Raw genomic sequence first — 9,670 nt, forward strand, 5'->3', positions numbered from 1 at the left:
ATTGGAATAGATTTATTCCAATTTTCCTATTCCCGTTTTCCTATTCCAGGTTAATTCCAGCAAACAAACGGGCTCTAACAATCTTTAGATTTTGGAAAACTAAAAGGAGTACATGTGATTTTGGATGTACACCTAACATATTTATTTTATCTTGTACTATTGATTTAGAATTTGTATGTTATTGGTTTGATGGATTCAATTTTTGATACCTCTTATTAAAAAAGTTATGCTATTAGAGAATTTATACATTTTATTTGTAAACTTTAGACCTTTATAGTCAATAATTGTCATATATGTCGTGTATTGGAAAAAAACAATCATGTCAAATGCATTATTCATCTCTCTATAAAAAAGAAGCCTCCACATACATTTAAGTATAAAAACAAGTGTTTTTCAAATGATAGCTAGAATAAACTGTTGGCATATGAAAAAAAATCTAGAAAAACAACTTTCACCTGTACTCTAGAGTCTCTTTTCAATACGGGAATGTGATTTGATGTTGATTTTTCTTTTATTTAGAGAATTTATACATTTTATTTGTAAACTTTAGACCGTTATAGCCAATGATATGTCGTCATCGATTCATCTTTAATTATGCTGCGCCATCTTTAAATCGTCATGATGACCAAGCAACATCAGAAATACGCAGATATTTAGTGAGTTGAAGTCAATGCATTTGTACAATTTGTACAATTGCACGAACCAAACAGTAGTTCTATCCCTAATGAGGGCCCACTAATTTTGATACTCGAAAGGGAAGGCTAGAAATAATCTCAGTCAATGCTCAACGGGTCTTACAAATTGAGTAGAATTTCTTTTGTACGCAACATCGAAACTGGACTTTCATTCAGCCCACACTCAAGACTGGACTTGATTACTTCCTGCTGCTCGCATCTTTAATCGTCCTCGATGACCGAGCAACATCAGAAAAAGAGTCGTGTCTCCACGGAGTTCAAGTGTTCCCAGAAAAACTATGGAAATTGAGCTACACAAACCACTCACATACTGTGGATTTCTATTAAATTACCATGTTCGCCTGCATTAAACCTGAAAGAGGCTCTGTTCATTTCTGCGAAAGCAATTTTCTTGTTCGAACTCCATCCGGCAATCATGCGCCGCCTTGATTTCGCTTTCTTTCTATGCCTTCTCACAGTTTTGCTTTTGCTTCCCCAGTACTGCACTTCTCTCTCGGAAGACGGAGTAGTACTCTCTAAAGTGAAAAAAAGGGAGAATGGGTGGACTCGTTTGGTGCTCTGAGTGACTGGAACGAGTCTCACAGAAATCCATGCGCTTGGAAAGGAATTACCTGTGATGCATTAAATAGCGTGACCACAGTTAATATCACGGGTGCCTTGATTTGTGGCAACCTGACTGCAGCTATATGCGCTCTTTCTAATCTAACCGCCTTCATCCTCCAAGCCAATCTTTTTAGCGGTCCTTTCCCAGCCGGCCTCTTACATTGCAACCGTTTGCGGAAGCTCGATTTGTCCAGTAACCACTTCACTGGAATGCTGCCTGCTCGTATCTCCGAATTGAGCAAGTTGAGAGAATTGAACTTGGCAGACAACACTTTCAGTGGCTCTGTTCCTCCAGCCTTTGGAGTGCTGCCAATATTGGAAGCTCTCTTCTTCCACGACAATCGTTTGAGTGGGGCGTTCCCTAATTTTGTTGGGAATTTGACGTCTCTGAGGAATTTCACCATTGGCAGCAATCCCCTGCGTCCCAGTGTTGTAACAACAGAGCTCAAGAATTTGAAGCAGCTGCAGCAGTTATGGCTTTATAACTGTAGTCTCGAAGGTCGAATCCCAGCATTCTTGGGCAATTTAACGCAGCTGGAGTTGTTGGATATGCGGCACAACAATCTCTGGGGCGTGATCCCGGCAGGTTTAATGGGGCTCTAAAATCTGAGAGAACTGGTCTTGTATGAGAACCACTTGTCTGGACGAATTCCGGCGAACATTGGCCAACTGAGAAGATTGACGTATCTGGATCTCTGCACCAACCAGCTTCACGGCACAATTCCCGTCAGTATTACCAATCTTACATATCTTGATGAGCTTCAGTTGAGTGAGAATCAGATTACGGGACAGCTACCTGCTCTGCTCGCTAGGCTCCGCTACCTGACCGTCTTGATGCTGCACGACAACAAACTCGAGGGACTGTGGCCCCAGAGTTTTGGCACGTACTCTGGTTTTTTTCAAGTCGACGTGACCAAGAACAAATTGGAAGGCCCTCTGCCAAAGAATCTGTGCATGGGAGGAGCCCTCTATTCTTTGACTGCCTCTTTAAACAATTTCAATGGCTCCCTGCCTTCCTCATTTGGAGACTGCCAATCTCTACAGTATCTCTACCTCGACGACAACCAGCTGAGTGGTGAGATACATCGTGACGTGTGGAGTGCATTCAATATCAAGGAGCTGCGTCCTCACGACAACAAGTTTGAAGGAAAGATTCCACCTGCAATTGGCGAAGCGAAGAATCTGACTCGATTGTTGATAGGCAACAACCAGTTCGAGGGAACAATCCCTGCTCAAGTTGGGCAGCTGATAAATCTCCTTGTGTTTGAAGCAAGTAGCAACCAGTTGGAAGGAATAATCCCTTCCCAAGTTGGAGAGCTGAGAAATCTCACGGAGTTCAAAGTGAGCAACAACAGATTGTCGGGTTCAATTCCCCGCGAGCTCATAAGCTTGAGTTTTGTTAATATTCTCCAGTTGGACAACAATTTTCTGTCAGGAGAAATCCCCGGGGAAATATTGCTCCAGAAGGAGTTATATGAGCTCAATTTGAGTTACAATCGACTCACAGGGGAGATCCCAGCATTTCGGAGCAACATTGACAGTCTCGACTTGTCGAACAATTTACTGTCTGGAGGAGTGCCTGCCGAATTAGGACAATTGAAGCCCATCGCTTTCAATTTATCGAACAATCAGTTGTCTGCGCGCGGTCCTGAGGGTCTGGACAATTCGGCTTACAAGGAAAGCTTTCTGGGCAATCCGAGACTATGCGGAGGTCGGAATTTGATGCTACCTTCGTGTTCCTCTCCACTTCAGAGATTGGTAACCATTCTGTTGCCGACTCTATTGACAGTAATTACCGTAACCTTGTGCTGCAATTGTCTGTGCTTTTGGTGTCTCAGGAAACCAAGTGGTGCGCCTGGATCGTGGAAAATGACTCCGTTTAATTCCACACAAGTGAATGATTCATACATCCTCCAGAATTTGAAGGAAAGAAACGTGATTGGATCCGGGAGTTCTGGAAAGGTTTACAAGGTCACTATGCAGAACGGGCAGGCGGTAGACGTGAAGAAGATGAGGAAAAGCAGCAGATCAAAAGGAGATCATAAGAGAAGAATTGAAAAGGGGGAGAATGAATTTTTGGAAGTGGAGGTGGATACATTGGGATTGATCTGCCACACCAACATCCTAAATCTGCTCTGTCTCATATCAAGTCAGCAGTCCGATTTGAAGCTGTTGGTATACGAATTCATACCCAAAGGAAGCTTGTTCGACTGTCTACATGGTGGCCCGGGAAATTGCTGCAGTAGCAGAGCGGGAAATAAAATAAGAAATGTTTTATGTTTTCAATATTTAAATTTAATGTTTTCAATAAACGTCCTACATGTGGTGGCATACCTAGAGTAGCAGTTCGATGAGCTCTCCAGATATAGCCACCTAGGACTAGGTATAGGTTTTTAAAATTAGAATAGTTTTAATTCGTAGATAATGATTGTCAGATTCCAATAATAGGTAGTAGGCAATTTCGGATTCTTATCCTTTTCTTGGATAGAAGACGAAAAAATGTTTCTCATCCTTTTATTAGAAAAGGAGAGTCAATTTTAAATAAGCCGGTTGGCTATGTAAGAGAGGCATTCGAATTTGGGTAATAGAGAAAGTTTCAGTTTTTGCCTTAGAAAGGATATAGATAATCGACTATGGAGTTTGGCAGCAATTCGATCTTGGTCTCTCTTGTAAAAGTGCAAATATATTTTCTTTGAGGACATTCCGGGTTAAAGATCTTGGTGTGCGGGTGAAGATAAACTATGGAGATTTATATATTCTGATTAATCCAATCTTGAGTTTGGTTCGAGTTCAATCCTTGCTATTGTAGATGCCCCTTGATGTAACTCAGTTGAGTGAGTTCTCCTCTTGAGCTTTCCAAGGTGTGGCTCTGCATCATTTTTGGTATCAGAGCTCAGCAAAAGTTTTGGGAAAAAGTAGTTGTGTATATGTTTGTGTGATTGTGAAAGATTGAGAGAAATAGTCTGAGAAGAAGTCCATGAGACTAGATAAGAAGAAAATAACCTAGCTGAGGAATGATGAGACAAGAAGAAGCAGCTTTATTGTATCTTTTTAGAAGGTATCGGCAGAGAAAGGATTCTAAACAGAAGGAGATAGAGGAAAAGAAGAAAAGAGAGAAAGAAGAAAGGAGAAAACAAAGAGAAGAGCTAAGCAATATAGAAGAGGAGATAAACAATTTGAGGAGGAGACTTGAGGAGAATGACGCTAAGTTGAAAGAGAATAAAGCTAAGTTGAAAGAAGTGCAGCAACAAGAAGTGCGACAAGTATCTCTTGGCGATAGCAATAACAAGACAAGCCCTATTGGATTTGAATGCAAACAATCTGTGATTGGAACAGTAACATGTCTTTTGAAAATACATAAGAGTACAATGCTGGAAGGTACTCCTATGAAAAAGATTTTGGAGGCAACTGATGCAGAAAAATGTCAAGAGGAATGGCATGAAGATGAAGCTAAGGAATGTGTAACAGCAAGTTCTAAAGAAGAATCTGATTTATGAAAAAAAATTGCAGCCATTGTGGGAGAATGGAAAAGGCATGATGGTAGTACGGAAACTCAGCTTGAAGAAGAAAGGAAAGAGTGCAATACTGTTATTGTTCTTGAGCAAAGTTGTAATAAGAAAGAGATATTTGAAAGTGAGATTACTACAGAAGATCAAGATGATGATAAATGTTTAATAAAGGAAGAAGAGATAAATACGATTCTTAAGATTCAAGATGTGAAACTGGTTGATAGTCAAGAAGTAGATAAGTTTATGGTTACTATTGATGAAGATAGATATGATGCACATTACATGGTGCATAAGGAAGCTCATATTCAAAAAGAGAACTCAAATAATCTTAATGCTGATGATATGTTTTCTTCTAATAATGTTTATGCAGGGATGCAGATTTCATGTATAGTGAATCATGCTGGAGAATTTTCTGTGACATTTACAGCATTAAAGAATCAAAGCTACAATGTGGAGAAGTTGGATATTATCTTTGTTTTTCTTGTAGATATGCTCATCCTAGTTGAAAAAAATTGGAAAGTTCGAAAGAAGAATGAGATTCATTTCTACAACACATCATCTCAAGAGGACTTGAGATTCATTCTACAGGGGAGTATGCTGCAGTAGTAGAGCGAGAAATAAAATAAGAAATGTTTTATGTTTTCAATATTTAAATTTAATTTTTTCAATAAACGTCCTACATGTGGTGGCATACCTAAAGTAGCAGTTCGATGAACTCTCCAGATATAGCCACCTAGGACCAGGTATAGGTTTTTGAAATTAAAATAGTTTTAATTCGTAGATAATGATTGTCAGATTCCAATAATAGGTAGTAGGCAGTTTCAGATTCTTATCCTTTTCTTGGATAGAAGACGAAAAAATGTTTCTCATCCTTTTATTAGAAAAGGAGAGTCAGTTTTAAATAAGCCGGTTGGCTATGTAAGAGAGGCATTCGAATTTGGGTAATAGAGAAAGTTTCAATTTTTGCCTTAGAAAGGATATAGATAATCGACTATGGAGTTTGGCAGCAATTCGATCTTGGTCTCTCTTGTAAAAGTGCAAATATATTTTCTTTGAGGACATTCCGGGTTAAAGATCTTGGTGTGCGGGTGAAGATAAACTATGGAGATTTATATATTCTGATTAATCCAATCTTGAGTTTGGTTCGAGTTTGATCCTTGCTATTGTAGATGCCCCTTGATGTAACTCAGTTGAGTGAGTTCTCCTCCTAAGCTTTCCAAGGTGTGGCTCTGCATCAGAAATATGCAAGAAATGTTGCTGCAATGGAATATACGTTATCAGATCGCTTTTGGCGCAGCTCGAGGGCTTTGTTATATGTACCATGATTTCTGTCCTCCATTGATGCACAGGGACGTGAAATCTAGTAACATCTTGCTGGACGGGAACTTTCTTCCCAAAATTGCAGATTTTGGAGAATCCATAGCGCTCGATAGGTTGGGCGATGAGCGTGTTGTTTCTGGTTATGTAGGGTCGCATGGATATATAGCTCCAGGTATGAACTCTTTGTCTCACTGAAATTTACTTAATAATTTAGTTATCCTTGATAGAATATCTGATTCTTTGATCTAAATCTATTTATACAACTTTTCTGGGTGAAACTGTGGCGTGTAGAATACGCGAAAGGGTTAAAGGTGAGCGAGAAGAGTGATGTATACAGCTTCGGAATGGTGATGTTAGAGCCGGTGAGCAGAAAGAGAGCGACGGGAGAGGCGGAGTATGGAGAGGGGGTGACCATAGTGGAATGGATACGGAGCAGAATTTTGATGGAAGTGGAAGAGATGGGAGTAGTGGATGAGCGCATAGTGGGCGCTAATTGCGTAGAACAGATGATGAGCATCTTACACGTGGGTTTGATGTGCACTGATAGGGTGCCCAACTGACGGCCTTGCACGTGAAGAGTCGTTAGAGCTTTTGGTTGCCTGCGGAGAGGCTAAATGAACATTTCACCATGTGGAGAGTGTTAATTGGATTGCCGACTGCGACAGTGACGACAAAGCGGTTTACTTTGCAGATTGATATGCAAAAGAATGGTCCAGTTTTCCCCCGTCAATCAATCCTACTTGGATTTCTGCCACGAGCCACGATTAGGCAGCCCTTCTACTTGTTTGTATTGTACATCTTAGACTATATGTGATTGTTTGACTATATGTGAGTCTTTTCTAATGTAGTTAGTGGGATGTGGCTATCCTTCACACAAAATGTATATTTGATAAAAATTCAAAAAATCAAAAATAGTCAATGGACCCTTTGTCTATTGGTGAAGTATAATGGTTCATAAAGAGCCCACAAGGAATCAAGTCTTGCTGATTGGTAGCTTGCAAGCCTTGTGCCTTTGTTCGGTTGCCTCACAAGTCTTAACCTTCTATAAAAATAAAATCAAAAGCATAGTGGATTGTCTTGAAATTTCAACATTTGTTCTTCATGATCTGTATATTTTGTAATCCAAAACAACAACAAAATTGAGAAAAAATCCCCAAAATGTTAGACTTTTGTTACATTAAAAACATATAGTGTTTAACATTTTACATTATTAGTCCCTGCCTTATAGGCAGGTGACTTATGTTTCCGCGTCGTTTATGTCTATTATTTTGCTTTGCAAAATTGTGAATTTATAGCTCTGACTATAGTAAGAACTAAAATTCATTAATAAATTGAATTTTCTATTATTGAATACTAGTTTTGATTGGCTCTTTATTTTTTTCCCAGTGGTTTTAATCGAGTTTAATAAGAAAATATACAAATATTTGAAACCATAATAAGTGGACATCAATGTTGAGCCATACAAACGTGTCTTCCTCTGTTGCACGATCTCCAAAATGTAGCAACTGCCTCACCCTATTTTATCTTTATTTAGAAGCTTCAAAAAATTACCTCCTCTACTATGGACTTGATATATAGTTGTATTTTGGAGGTGGTTATGTACATTTCTTTAAAGAAACTTGTTATTTTTCTTTTTGCTTGACGTGTGAAAGCTTCCAATTTACAAGTTTGCTGGTTTTTTAGTTTCTTTTCAATGCAACTTTGAAATATTAAAGATCAACAATATCTTCACTGGAAAGAAATTTGATCTTGAATTTTTGATAGACAACTGAAAAAGAATTATTGTTGTCAATTCTGCTCATTCTTTCAATAGATTTTTAGAAACTTTTATTTTGCATTAGAAAGTATGATATGTATTACGCTTACAACCTTATGCATTTTTTATTTCTATTGCACATGCTTGGTGACACATAGTACATCCAAGAACTGTCTTTTGTACTGGTGAAGGTGAGTTCCAATTGTTCCAACTAAAAAAATGGTAAGAGTATTTTTTCTATCTTATTCAATTAATAATTTGAACAGAAAATGAAAAATAATCAGATTTCTCACTAGAAAATGAAATGTTGCCAGATCTTTGAGTACAAAATGAAAAGCTATCAGATTTCTCACCTGCTGAACATGGGATCCAAAGCAAGAAAAAATTTAATATGTATGGCTATCACTATGTAGTATGTATACATTAAAATAATAGAATGTCTCTTGTCCCAAGAACCAGAACTTAATGAAAACCCTAGAATTCTTAGGCTACCCTCCATTGGATTGATACCGAATGTTAGTTTTCTTTGGATCAAACAACAGATGACATTAATCAAAATCATATTACTCTATGCTTCCATCAATTTCACCTCTACAATTTTGAATTTGAATTATGAGTCCATTTCTAATTCAAATTATGGTACATTCAAGTGCTGTCAAAAGATTATTAGTTTTGCTACCTAAAAACTTACCCAGATTACTCTCAATTGTTTTTATACAATATTCACTAACAATTAATGAAAAAGAATGGTGCACTCATAGCGAAGAAAGCCCTAACTAAATTTAGGAGAAAAACTTCTCTTCTTTCTTCTTTCTATTTTCAATCTTTACCCTATTCAGCCTCTAATTTTTGCAAGTAATAATTTATACTACCACTACTACTTACTAATGAACATAATTGTCCAACCAACAATTTCCACAATAATTTTATTTCAATGTCGATCATAAGCAAAATAAAAGTGTTGGATCTCAAAATTAGACCCAATGCCAAATGTATTTCAACATGTATCGCTATTAATAGAAATATTTAAAAAATACCATTGTAGAGGATAAACGGTGGAGGATTAGTTTTTTATAGCACATGGAATTAAAATAGTTGGATATCATTTGGCTCCTCAGCTTTTTTTCCACTCAAGATATTTGAGCTTGATAAAAAAACATATGACTGGAAGTAGTTGAAATGGTATTATAAGCATTCTTTCTAATGGAAAAATATATATTCTTTCTAAGTTGATATTATGAGAAATTGCAATGTTCCAAAGCAAGGATTTCTGGACACTTTCTTAAATTTCCCAATGGGAAGATTAATATATTCATTTTATTACTCTCAACGTGTATATTGTTATTTTTACTTAAAATCTTGTAATTAGATATTATGCACTTCTATGAGATGTTTGATAGATAATATTATCGGTGAGATTAAAGAAATCAAGTGATGGTTATTTTCCAAGGCTTATTAGACGTTGTAATTTACGAAGTAGGAGAAGGAAGAGGTTAAAAGATATTTATTAGAAATGATACAAATGAACAAATTTTTAAATATATTGGAAAGAGTTTTCAAATTACAAAAAAGCTATGCAGTGATCTTTGTTGGTTGATCTGAACCCTCTATTAAAAATAAATAAATTATTAAAAAAATTATATTTACAAATCTTTAAGAAATTTTTTGTTCAACTTTTACGTAAAATAGAGAGGAAACCTAAAAGATTTCTTTAAATAAATTAAATGTTTATTACTAGTGCTAAATTAAAATAAGTGCTCGATAAATGAGAACTCCTTTTATGGTCG

At 37.1% G+C, this 9,670-nt stretch overlaps 1 pseudogene; it reads left to right on the forward strand.

Moving 5' to 3' along the window:
- The first annotated feature begins 1,110 nt into the window (after positions 1–1,110).
- On the forward strand, positions 1,111–6,702 carry LOC149538371 (uncharacterized; annotated as a pseudogene).
- Positions 6,703–9,670: the final 2,968 nt, after the last annotated feature.

Source organism: Cupressus sempervirens, chromosome 9 (genome assembly GCF_028749045.1).
Source record: "Cupressus sempervirens isolate cs-2001-9-10 chromosome 9, ASM2874904v1, whole genome shotgun sequence".
NCBI classification, from domain to species: Eukaryota; Viridiplantae; Streptophyta; class Pinopsida; order Cupressales; family Cupressaceae; genus Cupressus; species Cupressus sempervirens.